At 35.7% G+C, this 21643-nt stretch overlaps 1 protein-coding gene and 1 pseudogene across 2 annotated transcripts in view; both read right to left on the bottom strand.

Moving 5' to 3' along the window:
- The window catches only part of LOC311183408 (olfactory receptor 14C36-like), a gene marked incomplete at its 5' end in the record, with an annotated part of 260205 nt that overhangs the window by 79430 nt on the left and 159132 nt on the right, over positions 1-21643 (bottom strand).
- On the bottom strand, positions 18477-19919 carry LOC311182837 (olfactory receptor 2T11-like; annotated as a pseudogene). The gene is made up of 2 exons: positions 19787-19919; positions 18477-19298 (listed from the first exon to the last, which is right to left on the bottom strand). The product of its transcript is annotated as an olfactory receptor 2T11-like (transcript).

Below are 21643 nucleotides of genomic sequence, written 5' to 3'. Positions count from 1 at the left end.
AGGTTTTATTTTTTTCGTATTTCTCAACATTTCACAAATATTCTTTACATTTTGTACTCTACCCGTTTTAGAAAGTGCGGTAAATATGAGCAAGGATTTTTGACTGTTTATAAAAAAAAATGTATATAAGGATATGAAAGAATGCTGGCAATGGTGAGCATTTGGACTTTTAAGGGAATCAATATTAAACAATTCAAAATATAAAAAATGCTCTTGGGTTTTTGTTTGCTTGTTTTCATTTTTCAGATGATAGACTTCTAGCAGAATTGCTTTAAAACACATCCACACATTTTTCAAAACATTTGCTAAAGGGAAATAAAAACTAAATTACTTCTTCTGTTTATCTTCAATACAAATTATATTTTCTCAAATCAAAATACAAACATATTTTGTAATAGAAAGCTGATTTTAGCAACAAAATGTATCATACATTTCCAATATGAAATAACAGTACAAATTTACATTAAAGCATTGGGATTTCATATCTATGAAGTTGAGACAATCATTTACTGTGACTTAAAATCAGTAAACTATTTGGGCAAAGATAGATGTCAGCACAATTTAAAGAAAAAAAAATGAATAAAAAAAAGGGACTCACCACTTTCCCTCTTCTGAATCTGCTCCTTACTGCAAATAGGTCTTCACTCAGTTAGTCCCAATCACAGTTGGAAGATAACTGTAGCTTCAGATATTAAATGTATATAGAGATTGGACTGTGGAGGTTTGAGCCCAACTTTCATTAAAAATACAAAATGACAGAAAATCATTAAGCATTGTTTTTCTTAGTAGTCAATCTCTCATTAAAAAAAAAAAAAATGTGTCTTGGAACCTTCCCACTGGTGCAAGGGGTAAAGTCTCAGCACTATCAAGCTATTGCAAGTACTGCAACATGAGTTCTATCTCTGGCCAGGGAGCTAACACACATGGTGCAGCAGACCTCTCCTGTCTTGCCCGCTGCTCCCCTTAGCAGTGTATTTAAGTAGATCTGCCTGTTCTGCCCCCTACTCTGTCTCCGGTGAAAGCTCTTATCACCTCCCTCTGCCCCCCCCAAATCTGGCATACACTCCAGTGCTCATATGCACAAATAAATAAAAATAAACCTTAAAATAAGAAAAAATGTATCTTAAAAATGTTACTATTAATTTGGTATAATATTAAATCTAGTAAAATTATGGTAGATTTATTTATGTATTGAATAAAACTACTTGTGAAAACTGGAATAATGTCCCTCTACTTCTACAAAAATCCCTTAAGATTTTTGCTAATCTTCAGAACATATAAACATAGTCCTTACTGGATGAAAGATGCTTTGTTATTAAGTTAGGAATGGTGAGAAGAGGATAAATTCCTATTGTTAACAACATAATTACAAGAGTCTTTAGAAAGTAGAGACAGGAGATCACTTCTCGGCCTTTTGGCTAAGATCAAGCGTAGAAGATAGAGACAGGAGAGAGGGAGGCTGTAGGCAGTGGAGAAGCAACATCAGAAACAAAGGTCACAGTGATTCAAATGAAGTATTGAAGATGGAGGGGGCCATGAGGCCATGAGTGTGAGTGATCCCTAGAAATTCAAAATGCTAAGAAACTGATTCTGTAAACATCCATTTAGAGCAGCAGTACCAATTTCAGATTTCTGATGATAAGAACTGTAAGGCAGTACATTTACAGTTTAAGCCACTGAATTTGTGATAATTTGATAGAATAGTTACAGGAAATCAGCACACCAAGATTAACAAATAATCTTATTAACTTTAAAACATAAACAAAGTTGAGACATGCTACTAATAGGAGATTATCCTCTGCCCATACATTGTTGAGTGTGTACCAGGGATCAATCGACAAGTACATTATATGGTCAATTATACTTATGGCCATTTTACAATTGGAAAATGAGACACTGCAAGGGAAACTGGCAGAGGTGGGTCCAGACTCGAGACTTGGATTCTTGTTCCATAGTCTCTACTACAGTCAACTAACCCCTATTTCTGTAATAACATTTCAAGCCTTATTGACTTTACAAACTAGCTAAGAAATACCAAATCGCTGAAAGGTCACAATCACATTCAATAAAAATTTTAGTTTTTGATCTAAAGTTGTCAACAAAGTTACAACAAAAGGAAGTGAATTAATTCCAGAAACTCAATTGTCGTTTAACTCCTGGGCAATCTTATTTGTAAAACAAAAGAAGTAGACTACTTTGCACAAAATATTAATTTTGATATTGTTTACCATAGTAAGGTAAGGAAGCAGAGGCAACTTTAACATCTGCTACTGGATATGTAGAAAGTGATTTAGGTTTTACTATTGGAATTATTTATAGAATTCCAAGTAGTCATTGAAATACAAGTTGAATTTAATATCTATCACAATGCGACAACCTCATTACATTCTTAAGTAAAATATTGGGTTTTGTTTACACTCTCCTAATTGTGGGAGATTATAAACTCCTGACTGTGTATACTTTTCATAAATATATAAATTTCACATGTCTGCATTCATCTAAATGGTGTACATATTTATATGCATATGTATGTATGTGAATGTGATTACAAAGTAAATCAAATTTAACTTGTGATTTTTTCAGTGATGGTGGTGTTTCAAGCTACTTCACTATATTTTTCTGTCTTCCAACAATTACAGATTGTAGTATAATAATACTGTGAAGTTCAATACAAAATTTTTGTTCAAAACTGAGCAATATATATATATATATATATTATAATTTTCAACATTTTAGTCTTTAAATCTTGAAGAAGGTCTGAGCTGGAATAATTTTATACCAGAATCAGATACACGTCTGTTTCTGCATCCTAGAATAGAATTTTGCTAATTCTCCCCAACTCTTAAGTCTCTCTATGACCTGATGTCACTAAAACAAGTGCTCTTGATCTAAAACATGCAATTTAGTCACTGTAAGTTAGATTCTAAGGGACTCACTAACATACCTATATCACACAATTCAAATAAATTAATTTTTAACATCGTAAATAAGTTATGAAAATCATTCTTTGACAAAGAAAGGAACAATACATACAGAAATATGCCCAGAAGTGATAAGACAGACACACTGGCATAAACCACTGCAGTTTGATTATGTGAATTCCCAGTCTCTATTTATTTCAGCTCCAATGTCACTTTACTCTTCCTCACTTGGCACTTATCTTTACACAGAATCTGGACCTTTCCACAGAATCACACAAGTGAAGTCTGGTGTCTGACACTCATTAACCACATGACACTTTGCAAATCAATGGTCAAGTTCACTGCAAGCCAAAGGGGCATCAGAGCTGTCCTTCACTTCAGAGTGTCATTGGGAGAATCCTGTTTATATAGATATTAGTACCTGGCATCCAATAATGTTACTGAAATCTTGGCTATCATTTTTAGGTTCTCCTCTCTCTCAATATAAATCACTTTTTGCTTTTGGGATTTGTAGAAAGAGAACAGGCTAGAGTGTAAGAAAATAGTTTTAATATCTGACTTTGACAATTTCCAGCACACATAAACTTGTTTTAGTCCCTTTAGTTTAATTTCCCCAATATTTAATGGCTAAATAATAAAATCAAATTATCATAAGATTTGTTATAAAGGACAACTCTGAGATTACTAAAAATATAAATTGTCATTTTATTTTTTTAAAGATTTATTTATTAATTATACAAGCAGTGAGTACAGTCAGAAGCGCGGGAGGGTGAGAAAATTCATCAGAGCAAGAGGGGAGAGCAGAGCAGGCAGACTGATGAAGTACACTGCTGAGGGGAGCAGTGGGCGGAAGAAGACGTCTGTGCACCATGTGGGAACCTCACCTGGCAGAGTCAGGGGATGGAACAGGCACTGCAGAGGATGCAGGCAGTTTCACAACCCAGTGCTCAACAGCTCTGCCACTGGGGAGGCCCTAAATTGCCATTTTAAAATAGCATTGGGCTAGTTCTCTCTTAAGATTGAAAACACATAATTCAAACTCAGCATATATTTTAATTTTATTCATATAAGGACTCAAGTTAGAAAGGGTAATCATTTGCAACAAGCCCTGATTTGAATCAAAATTATGCCACGTTCATGAAAGAAGAATCCACATTTAACACTTAAATCTAAAAACTTAAAAAAAAAATATATACCTTGTATACTTGAATAACTAGGGACTGGGGACTTAGAATTTAGTAGAATGGGTTTGAGCCTTTGTTAATTTACATGTTGGGATTTTTCTTTTTTATGTTGTTTCTTTTTATTCTTTTTCTTTTTTTTTTTCTTTCTTTAATTTTATGTGGGACCCTAGCTGGTGGCCAGGGAACGAACCGGTGCTATAGAGGATGCAAACAGCCTCTCAGCCAACCAATCAACTGATGTGCTGTGCCACCAGGGGAGGCCCTGTTATGTTGTTTCTTAAAAGTGAAACAAATCTGTCATTTTACCATGACAATATTTCTAAATACTATATATATATGTGTATATATATATATATATATATATATATATATATATGCCTGAGTAATTGTGTAGTCACTTAAATAAATCTGATCAATCAAAAAGAAAAGGAAAAAAAAATTTCCATAGATCACCCAAAAAGACATGTAAACTACTGCCTCTAAAGCAGCCTCATCTACTCTGCACTTCCAGGAACATGGATTTAACTACATTCAAACAAGTGTCCTGATTTCATCTTTCTAAATATTTTGGGTTTAGTGGAAATTGATGGAGAGAATAAATTTGATAATGTCAACTGATATAGGTAACTCTAAATCTAATTTTATCTCATCTAAGTATTTAATGTATCTTTCCATCTCCACATATGAGCAAATGCTTGCCTGTGACTTACCTGTTGTTAGCACCAAGAAGAATGAATATTTCTGTTAAATCTAGCCAAACTCAATGATGTTGCCTTGGAGGAACCACTAGTTTAAAACATTAAAATGGAAATAACACCAGAATTGGTCAAGTTGGAAAGAATTTGAGTAAGGTATTCTTGACATGTAAACTGTTAGTGTATAAAGTCACCCCTATTTTTTTTTTCACCTGAGTTTTCCCTATAACTCACTCACAAATTTGGAATTAAAAGGAACAGGGGAAAATTACAAAAACATTAAAATTTTATTTTTGAGTAGTAATCCTACTAAAAAGAAATGACATTTGTTCATTCATTGACTAATATGTTTTGAGCACATATTTTATATCAGGAAAAATTTCTTGGTTCTGGAATGTTTCAGGGCACTAAAAATGAATTTTCTGTCCTTGTCTTTGTAATAAGAGACTACATAACAGACGCTTAAAGTAAAATCAGAGAAAATTAAAGGAAGTGATGTGGGAGAACTTAGAGTTCATGTTACATGTATTTATCCTCTTTATATTACTATCTAATTGTGCAAACCATGGTGATGCAGTAGAAAACAGAAATGCTAAAACTTGAGTCTCTAAGATTTTGAAAGAAACTCTCACTGGGATTTGTGCTATATAGTTGGCAAGGGCATGGTAAGTCTACCGGTAACAAGATCTACCTGCAAAAAAATTCTAACTGAAAAATAAATTCAAAATTGATTCTGATTTGAACTAATTATATATTATGAATCAACAATTTATTTTAGCAAAATAGCCATTCATGTAATGCAACTCCATGATTATAACTGTTTTGCATCACGTAAATACCCTCCTTATAGACTCAGTAGCTGAAGTATCAAAACTTTTCTTTCACAATGTTATTGGATCAGTTAGCAGGAGACCACTTTGTCCAGTGTGTGTTGTCTAACTTGAAAGGATGCACTATTGTTTTCTAAGCATGAGAGCGCTTCATTCTCTTCTCACACTAATCATTTAAATATTTTCAGTTTTCCATCACTAATTCATGGGTGTAAACTTCCTGAGTATTTAATAAAATATTTTAGACAGTATGTCATATCACAATCTTTACAATTCAAAAGAACACATTTGTATTTGTTTTATAAATAAAACAAATATGGGGAAGGAAGGATTCTGTTAATTTCATGCCCATATTCCTCACCTGCAGAAAGACACCACAGGGGTCCTATTGCTCCTCAACACAGATCATCAGGTCTTCTTAGACCAGCCCAGCTGGTGTCCAACAGAAAAAAAGCATGGATTTTATGAGCTTGTTATTCCCAGAGGGTTTTTCCTCCCAGGTCACTCTCAGGATTAACAAATTGGCAGTGCAATTTGTGCCACATCACAATTATCATAATGTGAACACATCCATGTAACCAATAAAGTATTTTTGTCTTTTCTATCAATTAACAGCAAAGTTTGGCACACATACACAATCAAAGACAAAAATCAGAAAGCTTGAATCTGAGACTCCCATCTGTGTCTTGGAATAAGCAATAATATGCTCTGAACATCATGTTTTATATCATATACTGCCGTGAGAATACAAATTGATGCTCTCAATGGAAAACAATGTATTTCTTAAGAAAATAAAAATGGAATCCCATGTGATCTACCAATACCTCTGTTATTAATCTAAATAATATGTAAACTCTCATATCAAAAGGCATGCACCTCTATATTCATAGCAGCATAGTCCACAATTTTAAAGTCATGGATTCAAAATAATTTTTAATTCTGGATGTGATATATGGTCTATGTGATATTGGACAGATACATTAACCTATAAATTAAACTTATAGTATTGAAAGATTATCACAGGTTTATATATCTGCAGGATGGATGTGAGCTGTAAATGCAAGAGTTCATCAGCTCCACTTACTGAGTTTGCCTTATTTCTATTCAGAACCATTTCCTACATATGTTTTTATAGTGCCATTTTTGATTAAATATTTCCTGAGATTAGTAATTGTGTCTTTCCCTCCATATTGTTGGGCAATCAATGAGTATGGGTTGCTTGGATTTAAATTGTTCTCTGCCATTAGATTTATGTCATTGTGAAGATCATGTAAAATGGTAGACATACACTTTGGCTGCTGTTATTGTTGAATAGCCTTGTGAATGGTAGGAACATCAACAATTGACAAGGTTGGGCCTCCCTGGTGCAGAGCGGGTTTAGCACAGCGCTGTGAAGCTGTCCTCAGCCTCTGTAGTGCTGGTTCTATTCCTGGCCGGCCAGGGAGATTCGCACATGGCACAGCGGAACTCTCCTGTCTCGCTCGCTGCTCCCCTCAGAAGTGTACTTCGGTCCTTCTGCCTTTTCTGCTCCCTGCTCTGTCTCTGGTGAATTCTCTCACCCTCCATGCCTCTGGTCTGTACCCCAGTGCTTGTATAAATAAATAAATATTAAAAAAAATTGACAAGTATATGCTACTAATTTGAATTTCAGTGTCCACTCAACTATTGTCAAATGTGCTGAAAACGTCCTATTTGAGAATGGCTCACATTAGGGTCTATTTGTTCTCACAGGATAATTTGAAGTGATCAGTCTCCAATAAGGACCACGATGAACATGAAATTTTTATGATAAAATGAACTTGGGCTTACCATCCTGCCAGTCTTTCAGACTAACACCAGGAAGTGGTATGAAATTCTATGAGTTTATATGGCTCATATCATGCCATGGTGACCTGAGCTTCTCTTAAATTATCATTCAGTAAAAATATTAACAGTTTCTCTGACATGGTGGCATTTGAATAATATAAAAATGCTTTATTACTTTAGAAAATCATTGTTATTGTCTTCTTCCTTAATATTTGTTTATTTATTTATTTATTATCATGCTTCTAAGATGCTTCAAGATGGGAAATGTATTTTTCATTTTTTAAATATATGTGAAATATGTGTATATATATTCATATATATATTTTACATCATTCTTCCTTTTTGTACAATGCATACTTTCTTCTCTCAGGTGTAGCCCCATAAAATTACTACAACAATTCACCCATGCACAGTCACCTTAGTCCCTAGTGTTCTTCCCTCCTCTGTTTTGATCCCTCTCCCTCCCCCTAGTTGTCTATTAATTTTGTTTTTCAAATTTATTGTAATTTTTTTTCCTGGTTCTTTATTTGGTTACACTCCACCTATAAGTTAAACCATCTGATGTTTTTCTTTTGATGATCTTTTTTGATGATGATGTTTTTCTGATGATGATCTTTCTGGCTTATTTCACTCAGCCTAATTCCTTTTAGCTCCATCCATGTTTCTGAGATTGGCATGGGTTTAACATTTTTGATTGTTGAATAGGATTTCATTGGGTATATATACCTCAAATTCTTGATCCAGTCTCCTATTTTTGGGCATTTGTGTTGTTTTCATATCTTTCCTATTATAAATAGTGCTACAATAAACGTAGAGGTGCAGGTATTCTTTGGAATTAATGTATTTGTGTGCTTTCGAGTCACATGGAAGCTCTGTATTAGTAGTTTGAGGAACTGCCACACTGCTTTCCAAAGCAGTTGGACCAGTTTGCATTCCCACCAGCAGTGTAGAAGGGTTCCTTTATCTCCACATCCTTGCCAACACTTGTTGTTACCTGTTTCTTTAATATGTGTCATCCTTGCTGGTTTAATATGGTATCACATTGTGGTTTTGATTGCGTTTCCTTGATTATAAGTGATGTTGAACATTTTTCCATATACCTGTTGGCCATTTGCATTTCCTCTTGGAGAGGTGTCTTTTTTGCAATTCTGCCCATTTTTTTTAAGATAGAATTATTTTTTTTAAGATTTATTTTTTCATGCATACAAGAACTGGTGTATAGATCAGATGTTCGGGAAGGTGAGAGGATTCACCAGAGACAGCGCAGGGAACAGAACTGGCAGACTGACTGAAATACACTGCTGAGAGGAGCAGTGGGCGAGACAGGAGAGTTATGCTGCTCCATTGGGCATCTCCCTGGCTGGCCAGGATCAAACCTGTGGTACAGTGGCGGCAGACAGCTTCACAACGGTTTGTACTCAACAGCCTGCCACACCAGTGGAGGTCCTCTGCCCATTTTTTTTTCTTTGACTGGATTGTTTACTTATTTTTTGTTGAATCTCATCAGCTCTGTGTAGATCTTTGTGATCTGTCCCTTATCAGTAGCATTGTATGCAAAACATTTTTCTCAATCACTGGGGTGTCTCTTTGTTTTGGTTAATGCCTCTTTTGCTGTTCAGAAGATTTTTAATTTGATGTAGTCCCAATTCATCTTTTCCTTCACTTTTTTTCCATTGGGGGAAGTGTCTTTAAATTTGTTACTGAGATGTAATCCATGTAGTGTGTTGCTTGTATTTTCTTCTATATATTTTTCAGGTTTTATGTCCAAGTCTTTTATCCAGTTTGAGTTGGTTTGTGCACTGTGTGAAGTAGCAGTCTAGCTTCATTTTTTTTTTCTGCATGTAGTCATCCTGTTTTCCCAGCACCATTTGCTGAACAAACTGTCCTTGTACCATTGCATATTCCTTGTACCTTTGTCAAATATTATTTGTCCATAACTATATGGGTTTATTTCTGGGTTTTCTATTCAATTCCATTGGTCTGGGTGTCTCTTTTTTGTTCCAGTACCATCCAGTTTTCATTATTATGACTGTAGTATAGTTTGAAGTCTGGGATGTGTGATACCTCCATTCTCCTTTTTAGAGCTTTAGGTATTCGAGATTTTTGTGGTTTCATATGAGTTTCATCAATATTTGTTCTATTTCTTTGAAGAATGTCACAGAAATTCTTACTGGAATAGCACTGAATCTGTAACTTGCTTTAGGTAGGATGGCTGTTTTGTTAATGTTAATTCTTCCAATCGATGAGCAGGGGTTGTCTTTCCATTTCTTTGTATCTTCTATTTCTTTTAACTATGTTTTATAATTTTCTTTGTATAGGTCCTTCACCTCTTTTGATAGGTTTATTCCCAAGTATTTGATATTTTTGTTTCAGTTATAAAAGGGATCATTTTCTTGATTTCTTCTTCAGATTGATTGTATATAGGAAGGCTACTGATTTTTGTGTTTTGATTTTGCATATTATGATATTGCCTGCCAACAGTGATAGTTGTACATCTTCTTTCCCTATTTGAATCCTAATATGCTTCTCTCTTGTTTTATTGATCTAATCAGTACTTACAATATTATATTGAAAAGCAGTGGTAAGAGAGGACATCCTTGTTTTTTTGATCCTAACAGAATGACTTTCAGTTTTTCACCATTGAGAATAATATTGTCTGTGGGTTTGTCATATATGCTTTTATCATGAAGGTATGTTCCTTTTATCCAGAGAATTTTGAGGCCTTCATAATAAACAGATGTTGAACTTTCCCAAGTGTTTTCTCAGCATCTATTATTATGGTCATATGGTTTTTATTTTTCTTTTTGTTGATGTGCTGGATTACATTAATTGATTTTCAGATGTTGAACCATCTTTGTGCCCCTGGAATAAAGCCCACGTGGATGTGATGTATTATCTTTTTGATGCATTATTGGTTTCTTTTGGCAAGGATTTTTTTGAGGATTTTGCATTAGTGTTCAATAGGGACATTGGCTTGTAGTTTTCTTTTATTGTGTTTTCTTTGTTTGGTTTTGGTACTAGTGTAATTTTTGGTTCATAAATAATTTCATAAAATATATTTGGTAATATTCCTTCTTTCTCAAATTTTTGTGTAGGATAGGCAATAGTTCATTTTCTGGACAATTAATAGAATTCATTTGTGAAGCTATCTGGTCCTGGGTATTTTGGGGGGGCACAGTTTTGATTACTGATTCAATTTCACTGCTTGTAATTGGTCTGTTTAGGTGCTCTATTTCTTCTTATCTAGCTTTGGATAAGTATATCATTCTAGAAATTTATCCTTCTCTTCTAGATTGTTGAATTTGTTTGAATATAAATATTCATAATAATCTCTGATTATTCCTTTGATTTCTATTGTGTCTGTTGTAATTTCTCCTGTTTTGTTTATGATGCTATTTATTTGTGTTTTCTCCCATTTTTTCTTCATGTTCCTGGCTAGAGGTTTGTCTGTTTTGTTTATATTTTTTGAAGAACTAATTTTTTTTTAAGATTTATTTATTTATTTATACAAGCACTGGGTACAGTCAGAAGCAAGGGAGGGTGAGAGCATTCACCAGAGTCAGAGCGGGGAGCAGAGCATGCAGAAGGACCGAAGTACACTGCTGAGGGGAGCATCGAGTGGCAGGAGAGGTCTGTGCGCCATGTGGGACCCTCCTCCGGTGGCCGGGGAACAGCCGGGGATCTAACCAGCACTGCAGAGGCTTTGGGCAGCTTTGCAACCCAGCCCTCAACCGCTGCACCACCAGGTAGGCCCTGAAGAACCAATTTTTGTTCTCATTGTTCTATTAGATTTTTTTAAATTTCTCTTTTGTTTATTTCTGCCTTGATTTTATTATTTCCTTTCTACTACTGGTTTTTGGTTTTTTTTGTTGTTGTTCTTTTTCTATTTCTTTGAGATGGGAGATTAGGTTGTTTCTTTGAGTTCTTCCTTATTGCTTTATGTGAACCTGTATTGCTATATACTTTCCTCTTACTACTATTTTCCTAGAAAGTGGTTTCCTCCTTGTTCAACTCAAGCATTTTTTTTCAATTTCTTCTTTGATCTCATTAATCTGATGGTCTTCCAATAGTGTGGATTTCAATCTCCATGAATTGGTAGTGTTCCTTGCTCTCTTGTCATGATTTATTTCTAGTTTGATACCTTTATGATCAGAGAAAATAGAATGATTTTGATCTTAACATATCTGTGGATGTTTGTCTTATACCCCAGTGTGTGGCAGATTCTGGAGAATGATCCATGTGCACTTGAGAAAAATGTGTACTTTGATTTTTTTGGGTGCAGTCCTATAGATGACTGTTAAGCCCACAAGATCTAAGCCCTTATATAGTGCTCTAGTTTCTTTGTTTATTTTTGTGTCATTGATCTGTCCAGTGGTAAAGTGGGGTGTTGAAGTCTCCTACTATATGTGTGTTTTCTCTAATGTCTGTTTTCAGATCTGATAATAATTGTCTTAAATATCTTGCTGCTCTTTCATTTGGTGAGTATATGTTAATGAATGTTATATCTTCCTGATACCTTGTCCCCTTATCACAATGCAGTGTCTGTCTGTGTCTCTTTTTACCTTTTTAAATTTGAAGTCATCTGATATAAATACAGCTGTTCCTGCCTTCTATTTTAGTCCATTTGCTTGTAGGATTGTTTTCCAACCTTTTACTTCCAGTCTATGTTTATCTTTTGTAGTTACATGTGTTTCTTGGAGACAACAGAAGGTTGGATTTTGTTTTTTAATCCAGCCAGCTATTCTGTGTCTTTTTATTGAAGAGTTTAGTCCATTTATATTTAGATTTAATATTGATACACTGATGTCCTTATTTGTCATTTTATTTGTGTTTTTGTGCTGTTATTCCTTGCCTTATTCTGTTCTTCTTATTAATTCCTCTGTTGGTTTGGGGTTTAGGACTTCTTGCAGTATTTTTTTTTTAACAATTTTTTTTAAAGATTTATTTATTTATTTATACAAGCACTGGGTACAGTCAGAAGTGCAGGAGGGCAAGGGAATTCACCAGAGCCAGAGTGGGGAGCGGAACAGGTAGAAGGACCGAAGTACACTGCTGAGGGAAGCAGCCGGCGTGGCAAGAGAGGTCTGTCGCACCATGTGGGACCCTCGCTGGTGGATGGGGATCGAACCAGTGCTGCAGAGGCTGTGGGCAGCCTCGCAGCCCATCGCTCAACCACTGCACCACCTGGGGAGTCCCTCTTGCAGTAATTTTTAAAGTGGGGGTTTAGTAGTGATGGATTTCTGGAGTTTCTGTTTGTCTGAGAAGGTCTTTATTTTTTTCTTCATAGAGAAAGGAGATCTTTGTAGGTTAAAGTATTCTTGGTTGGCATTTGTTGTCCTGGAGTTTGTTAAATATGTCACTCCATTCTCCTCTTGCTTGTACTGTTTCTGTTGAGAAGTCTGATGTCAGCCTGATTGGTTTTCCCTTATTGGTTGTCTGTTTCTACCCCCTTTTTGGATGTAGTGTCCTATAGGTGTGTCCATTGATGTTGAAGTCTCCCACTATATTTGTTTCTCTAATGTCCATTTTCAGAGCTGATAATAATTATCTGACATATTTTGGTGCACCTTCATTTGGTGAGTATGTGTTGATGAATGTGATACCTTCCTGATGTATTGTCCCCTTAATCATAATGTAGTGTCCATCTATGTCTTTTTTTTTTTTTTACCATTTTTGGTTTGAAGTCTATTTCATCTGATATAAGTATAGCTGTTCCTCCCTTGTTTGATGGTCCATTTGTTTATGGATTGCTTTCCAACATTTTACTTTCAGTGTTTGTTTATATTTTGTAATTTTATAATTTTCCAGGAAAATTATATTTTCCTGGAAACAGCAAAAGATTGGATTATTTTTATTGACCCAGTCTCCTACTCTCTGTCATTTTATTGGTGAGTTTAGTCCATTTATATTTAGGGTTAATATTGGTATGTCGGTGTCTTTATTTGCCATTCTGTTTGTCTTTTTGTGGTTTTCTTCCATAACATATTATTTTTTCCTTATTCATTCCTCTGTTGATCTTGGCTTTTGGTCTTCATGCAATATTTGTTGAAGTGGGAGTTTAGTAGTTATGAATTTCTGGAGATTCTCTTTATCTAAGAAGGTCCTCGATTTTCCCTCATAAAGGAAATTAAGTTTTGTGTGCTAAAGTAATCTTGGTTGGCATATGTTGACTCGGAGTTTGTTGAACATGTCAATCCATTCTCTTTTTCCCTGTAGTGTTTCTTTGGATCAGTCTGATGTCAGACTGATTGATTTTCCTTTATAAGTTATCGGTTTCTTTCCCCTCATTATCTCCATTATTTTTTCCGTGTCTTGGACTATTGGAAGCTCCACTACTATGTGTCTTGCTGTAGTTTTCCTTTAATTTTGGTAAATTGGTATTATTCTGACTTCCTATATGTCTATTTTCATCTCTTTCATGCTTGGGAAGTTCTCTTTGATTATCTCGTTGACTAGTTTATCAATTCCTTTGTCTCTCTCCTCACCTTCTAGGATTCCTATAACTCTTTTATTTCCTTTGCTCAAGATGTCAGAAATTTCTCAAAGTGTCCCTTCATTTTTTTAAAAATTTATTTATTTATGCATACAAGAGCTGGGGTACAGGCCAGAGATGCAGGGGTTGAGAGGAATCACCAGAGACAGAGTGGGGAAAAGAACAGGAAGACTGACTGAAATACACTGCTGAGGGGAGCAGCAGGCAAGACAGAAGGGGTCTGCCTCACCATGTGGGTTTCAAATGGGAGGCCCTCCTTCATTTTTTTCTTTTTTCATTGTACAACTCTTTTTTTTTTTTTTTGGATTCTTTTTATATTTTTATCTTTGAGGGTTACTGATTTGTTCTTCCATTTCATCATTCTGTTTTTGTTACTTTTCCAGAGTTCTTTATTTTCTCCATTACTCTTAATATCCTGTGTTTCCATCATTTTCTTCTTTAAAGACTGAATTTCATTCTTCAATTTATTAATTATATTTCTCATATGATTCTTTTCCTTTTCTTCTTTATGTTATATAATCATGGCATTTCTAAATCTCTATCTGGCAGACAGAAAAGTTCTTCCTTGTCATTATTTTTGAGTTCTGGGGTCTGCTTTTCTTTTTGTAGTGTGTCTCACCCCGGAGTGCTGGCTTGGTTATTTGTAATTTTCCTTTCCCTGTTGCTTGTTTTCTAATTTATTCTATGCATTGGACCACTGTGCCACTGGTACTGGCAGGCATCTATTTTGGGTGCTCCTACTAGGACATCCAGAACTGGTGGCCACACCATGTCTGACACTGTTATGCTAGAGACTACAGGTGTTGTGATGCTGTGAATGGGTTGATGGACACTATCCCTGAAGATCGAGTCTCTTTATACTGCTGGTTACTCCCCTTACTTGCTCATCTTAACCTTTACTTACAGGGTCCACCCTCTGTCTTTACTAAGTTCCAAAAGGGGATTATGGGGCTGCTGGCTTCCAACAGACCAATGAGTGGGCCTGCAGTTTCTTGGGATCTACAATTCACCTTGATGGTGGGCCCTCCATCTCTTCTACTCAGTTCCAAAATGGAGTTATGGGGTCACTGGCCTCCAACAGCCTTGCACAGACCCTTTGTTTGCTCACCTTTGTTTGCAGATCTGTCTCCCTTTCTTTACTCAGTTCCAGAAATGTTTTATCTATATTATAAAGCTGTAATAATTAAAACAGCAGGATGCTAGAACAAAAACAAACATGCAGAGTTATGGAATAGCTTGTGCATGTGCATATTTACATAAATCTTAGTAAATCTTTTTGATTTACTAAGAAATCAAAAAGACAAATCCATGCCATTTGTGGGAACACAGATGGGTTAGAAAGTACTGTGTTAGCTGAAATGAGTCAGAAGTAGAAAGATAAAAACTGGATGGTATCCTTATAGGAGGAAGATAGATAAACCAAGAAAAGATCAAGAAAAAGACAAAGCTAAGAAGCTGAACATAAGGCTGAGACACACAGCAAGGAAAGGGTAGGGAGGGTGTCAAAACAGGGAAGAGAAGAAGACAAGGGGATATGGTGATGTTTCACAGTGTTATGGTAGATATGGTGATGGGGGAGCCATGGGAACTATAAAGGTGTCTGAAAAAAATAAATAAAAATAAAATAAATAAATCTATAGATAATGAAAAAATAGAGAATAAATGAAAACCACTAAGACTATCAGTATTCTAAACTAATCCTTCTCCAATCTAAAGACATTAAATCATATAAAGTCAGATGTCTTTATGAAGAGTCCAGCCCCCAGAATGATATACTTTCCATATCCCATAATTATCTGAATCTTAGGTTGTCGGCTATCAGAATTTTAAGACTAACCGCTAGATCCAAAATATACCCTGGGCTCTGGGGTCAATAGTATTGATAATTGATGTTATCATCAATCAATGATAGTGAGTTTGGGTCCTGTCACTTAAGCATTAAATGAGGACTCTACCCAGGCCTCCCTGGTGGCTCAAGTGATTAGGACACAGCCTATGAAGCAATCCACAACCACTGAAGCGCCAGTTCGATCCCTAGCCAGGGAGCTACCCACATGGAGCAGCACACCCTCCTGACTTGCCCACTGCTCCCCTCAGCAGTGTATTTCAGTCTACCTGCCTGTTCTGTTCCCCAGTCTGTCTCTGGTGATAGAGACACCCTGTACTTACACCTCTGTACTGTACCCCAGTTCTTCAATGCATAAATAACTAAATAACTTTTTTAAAAACAAATGAGGACTCTATCAAGGAAGTTGATTTTGAAGTTGAGATTTTTTGAAGTGATAGTGACAGAATGCCTCAATGGCCAGTGTTTCCCTGAGGAGCAACCCCCTCTCCCTTATACAGGCCACAGAATCCTAACATAATGGATGATATTATTGACATGGTGGGGGAGGGAAGTGGTTTTGAACAGTTGCCTTGCACAGTTGCTGTAGGAAAATATGCCTATTCATATGTCACATATTCAGGAAATGGAGGATGAATTCCATCTAGAGGTGGAGATCTTAGTATTATAATAAGGACTAAGTCAGAGTAAGTTTAGGGTTCTTCTCAAAGGCATGTGCCACCAACTGGGTCTGAATAGCCTCACTTTGAGCTAGCAGTAGTTCCACTTGGTAGTCACTGGACTCTTAGGGCAATTGGCTAAAGCAAAGAAGTTACTGGGAACAGAAGTTAAATAATGATTTACCTTGTAATTTACTAATTTATCATTAAACTATGATTTATATGAACTATTTTTAGAGTTCCTGTCTCTAAGACTACCTTCAAGAAGAAAGGAACAAGCATGTATAATAAGCCCCCTCTCTTCATGATGAACTACTAAATAACTAAGTGCCAAATAACTAAAACAAGAAATATGTGCTAGAAAATAATCTATTCATATTCAGTTAAAATGAATATGGAAATGAAGACACAGAGATACAAACAGGATAATAACTGTAAGTGGTGGATATAATTGATAGAGTTGTGATTGAGGTCATGTCTACACTTTAACAAAAAATACCACCTCTGATAAAGATGATGTCGATATCAACCCAATATTTGCTAAATGAATAGCAGCATATCTGATGACACAAAGAAAAATTAAATCAGTAGCTATCAAAGGAAACTGTAATGTCATTCTTCTGTTCATAATTTTGTTGTTGGTTTTCTTCCCTCAAGCATCCATGCTGTTTGAAGGGATGCACCAAGAACACATAGTGATGTTTGAGGGTAATGTCTTGCCATGTCAAGATACCCAAATCACAAAACCAAAGATCCTCAACTTCCAAAATACATGCAATGATGTAAACCAACATTGCTTCAATATAGGTTGAACAAAAAGAAATAAAACAAAAAGTTCTGGCCTCAGTGATGGACTGGGATTAGGTCTCAGAACTTTCTCTACTACTGCCAGAGTTTGATCTCTTGCCAGAGAATTAACCCACAACAGTCCTCTTCTGTTTCCCTTTATCAATGTATTTCAGTAATTTATTTCCCTTTATCACTGCTCCTTTTCTCAATGTATTTCAGTAATCACAAAGTTGGACAATATTTCAGAATCACAAAGTGGGACGATATAAATTTTCTTCCCATAGACTTTCTGCTGCTTATAATTCTGCTGTCTAAGTAACATGGAAAGAGGTTGATGTCAAATACTAGAGCCTATTTCCTTTGAGTAGGTATTTAGTTATGATGAGCCAGTATTTACCGTAGCTTCATGTTTGATCACTATTATTTTCAACATAAGTGGTATGAAAGTGATTATAGTGTTTTTAGTTCACTGAGATAAAACCAATAATAAAAGACATGATTTAAATTGTGTGATTTACTTCTTTGTCACTTGTGAATTGGTATTATTCTTCTGTACTGATACGAAAATTATCACAGGATTATTGGCATCCCAATCTGGTAGCTTTTGAAGGTTGTTGTGTGATTTATTTAACAATTAGTTAAGTATGTAGGGAATCTGGAAGAAAATCAGGTAAGTGCTATTATAAAATCTGCTTTGCCTCACCCCCAGAGAAGAAACAGTATTTGATGAAAAATTTTAGTGTACTTAATAATATATTGCTTTTGAGAATTTGCCTAAAAGTCCCAATAAAAATAATAAAACACATTTGATATACTCTGACTGGGAATAAAAAAACAGACAAGAAAATTTCCCTTAGGGCCTCCCTGGTGGCACAGGTGGTTGAGCACAGCACTGCGAAGCTGTCTACAGCCTCTGCAGTGCTGTTTTGATCCCTGCCAGCTGCGGAGATGCCCACATTGTGCAGCAGACCTCTCATTTCTTGCCCGCTGCTCCCCCCAGCAGTGTATTTCATCCATCTGCCTGTTCTGTTCCCTGCTCTGTCTCTGGTGAATCCTCTCACCCTCCTGCACATCTGGCCTGTAACTGGTTCTTGTATAAATATATAAATCTTAAAAAAAAGAATAATGTTTAAAAAAAGAAAATTTCTCTTAATTGTAAATTATAAGTAATCTTTGATAACAGATCAGTCTTTTGTAAAACAGGAACCACAGAGAATATTTTTAGGAAGACCTATTCATAGACTATTGACTATTTAAGCACCACTAATTATTATTCCTTTCTGAGTAGATGAACACCTTGTTATATCTTTTTAAATGCCCCCAAGACATCCTTATTTCTGAGACTGTAGGTGAGAGGATTGAGCATGGGTGTGACAATGGTATAGAAGGAAGATACTACCTTTTCCTTCTCTGCAGTGTGGAATGACTGGGGCAGTGCGTAATTGTAGAAGGAAGCCCCAAAGAAATACTAACTACAGTCAAGGGAAAGAACACGTAGTAAATGCCTTTTTGCGACCTTCAGCAGAACGCATGCGGTGGACTGTTAACAAGATGAGGGTGTAGAAGGTTGAGATGATAGAGATAGGGATAAGCAGCATGAGTACACAGCAGATATACATCAGCGTTTCATACAAGGATGTGTCAGAACAGGCCAATCTGAGAACAGCAGGAATCTCACAGAAGAAATGGTTGATACTGCGGGAGCCACAGAAGGGAAATTCATGGTGATGGGAGTGAGCAGAAAACCATCCAGGGAACCACCAACCAGACACCAGCAGCCAGCAGAACACACACCTTTCATTTCATCAGGACTGGGTACCTAAGAGGGTTACACACAGCCATGTAATGGTCATAGGCCATCAAGCCCAAGAGGAAGAGTTCTGAGCCAATCATGTTTAAGTAGAAGAAGATCTGGACTCCATAGGCCACAAAAGAAATGGTCTTCTCTTTAGAAATCATGTCAACCAGCAACTTTGGGACAGTGGTACAAATGAAAAGGTTGTCCATGATAGACAGCTGACTGAGCAGAAAGTACATGGGTGTGTGAAGGCAGTCTCTCACAGTGGAGATGACAACTTAGAGGTCAGGATGAACTTTTCCAAGGTAAATGCTAGAAAAAGACAGAGACTAAGAGACACATCATATACCAAACCCTCTAGATCTCCTCTTTTTTGTTAAAAAACAGCAACAAAAATGCCTTTTTATATAGCGTCTATGTTGATATGAAAATTTCTCTCCATTTCTTCCATATATATATATATATATATATATGCGTGTGTGTATATACACCCATATATAATTTAACAAAAGATTAAGAAATTGCCATTGTTTCATGAATTACATGCTTAATTTCTCTTATTTCACATAATTTATTTCAGTAGCTTTCTTGCCATCTTCCTGTTCTCTTTCTTCTGTATATTTAGTCTGGTCTCAGCACAAGTAAGTATGATTTTGAAAAACTTACATTGAATGAGGTCATTTTCTGTTCATAACACTGCTATGGCACTTAGTATTCCAATTCATCATTCCTCATGCTGTGCAATGCTTTCATCTTTGATGGCACCTGCTGCTGGCTCCAGTATGTCCTGATGCTGCATCTCCCCAGGCATTCCCACATTCTCACATGGAGTTAGCCTCCAGCCCAGGCACTTTGCCTCTACTGCAATCCAGTCCTGGGCTCCACAACTGAGCCTCATCATCCCTTTGTGCACTTCCAGACTTTGCCCAAAACCCACAATCTCAGAAGGAACTATATCGGTAGCACTTGATGGCTTTATTTTTGTATTCCTTAATATGATTTTTAAAATATTCATTATATTTAGCATGTTACCCCTAGTGTGAGAAAGTAAATTCAATAGGAGCAACAATTTTTTCTTTTGATTTTGTTTATAAGAAAATGTATATAAGTATATAACAGAATGTCTGGAAATGTTGAGCATCTGTTGTATTTATAAATGAATGAATAGTAAACAATTCAGAATATAAAAATGCTAATTGGTTTTAGTTTGTTTCTTTATTTTCACTTTTTAAGATGGTACAGTTCTAGTAGAATTGCTTTAAAACACATCTATGCATGTTCTATACAATTTACTAATGGGAAATTAAAAAAAAAAAACAAATCACTATCTTTTGTGTATATCATCAATAAAATGAATACATGTTTTCTACTAAGAAACTTGATTCAAGGAAGCATATGCATTATAAGTTTCTAATATCAAACAGTAATACAAATTTACATGAAAGCATTGAGATTTCATATTTATGCATTTGACACAATCACTCACTAAAACTTAGAATCAACAAAATATGTTGCACAAAGTTAGATGTCAGTGCAATTTAAAGAAAAAAAAAAAGGTGTGGGGGGGAACTCACCATTTTCCCTCTTCTGAATCTACCTGTGCTGTATATAATAGGTCTTCATTCAGTTAGTTCCAATTACTATTTGAAAGATTAAACTGTAGCTTCAGATGTTAAATGAATCATATATTGGACTGTGGATGTTAACAATATAGTTTGAACCCACCTTGTGTTAAATATACAAAATGACAGAAAATCATTTTATATTATTTTTCTTAGTAGTGTCTCTCAGGAAAAAAAAAATGTATCTTAAAATGCTACTGATATTTGATATAGTATAAAATTTAATAAAATTATAATAGGTTATTTCAGTGTTGAATAAGACTATTTGTGGTAAGTGGAATGATGCCCCTCATTAGGATTTTTGAGGGACAAAGATCCCTTAGGATTTTTGCCAATCTTCAGAACTTATGAATATAGTTCTCACCACTTGAAGCTGCTTTGCAGGAACGTTGAGATGAAGAGATTATCCTGGAAATTCCTGTTGGTACCAACATAATTATAAGAACCTTTAGAAGATGTAGACAGGAAAGAGGGAGGCAGTAGTCAGTGGAGAAGCAACATTAGAAACAGGTCACAGTGGTTCAACTGCAACATTGAAGATGGAGGGGGCCATGAAGCAAGGATTGTGAGTGATCCCTAGAACCTTAAAAATGCTAAGAAACTGATTCTTCAACACCAATTTTAGAACAGAGGACCAATTTTGGTCTTCTGGCTATAAGACAGTACTGTAAGACAGTATATTTATATCATTTTAAGCCACTGAATTTGTGGAAAATTGATAAAACAGACACAGGAAATCAACTCACCACATTAATAAATAATCTTATTAACTTTGAAACATAAACAAAGTTGAGGCATACCACCAATGTGAAATTACCCTCTGCCCATCAGAACTGAGAGTGTACCAGGGATCAATACACATGTACACTTATAGGGTGAATCATTATATTTATGATAATTTTACACCGCTGCTCCCCTCAGTAGTGTATTTCAGTCAATCTGCCTGTCCTGTTTCCCAACCTGTCTCTGGTGAATCCTCTCGCCCCCCACACCTCTGGCC

The sequence above is a fragment of the Talpa europaea genome, assembly GCF_964194135.1.
Source record: "Talpa europaea genome assembly, chromosome: 13".
NCBI classification, from domain to species: domain Eukaryota; kingdom Metazoa; phylum Chordata; class Mammalia; order Eulipotyphla; family Talpidae; genus Talpa; species Talpa europaea.
The sequence above is the reverse complement of the archived record's forward strand: the minus strand, read 5'-3'. Positions and strand labels throughout refer to the sequence as shown.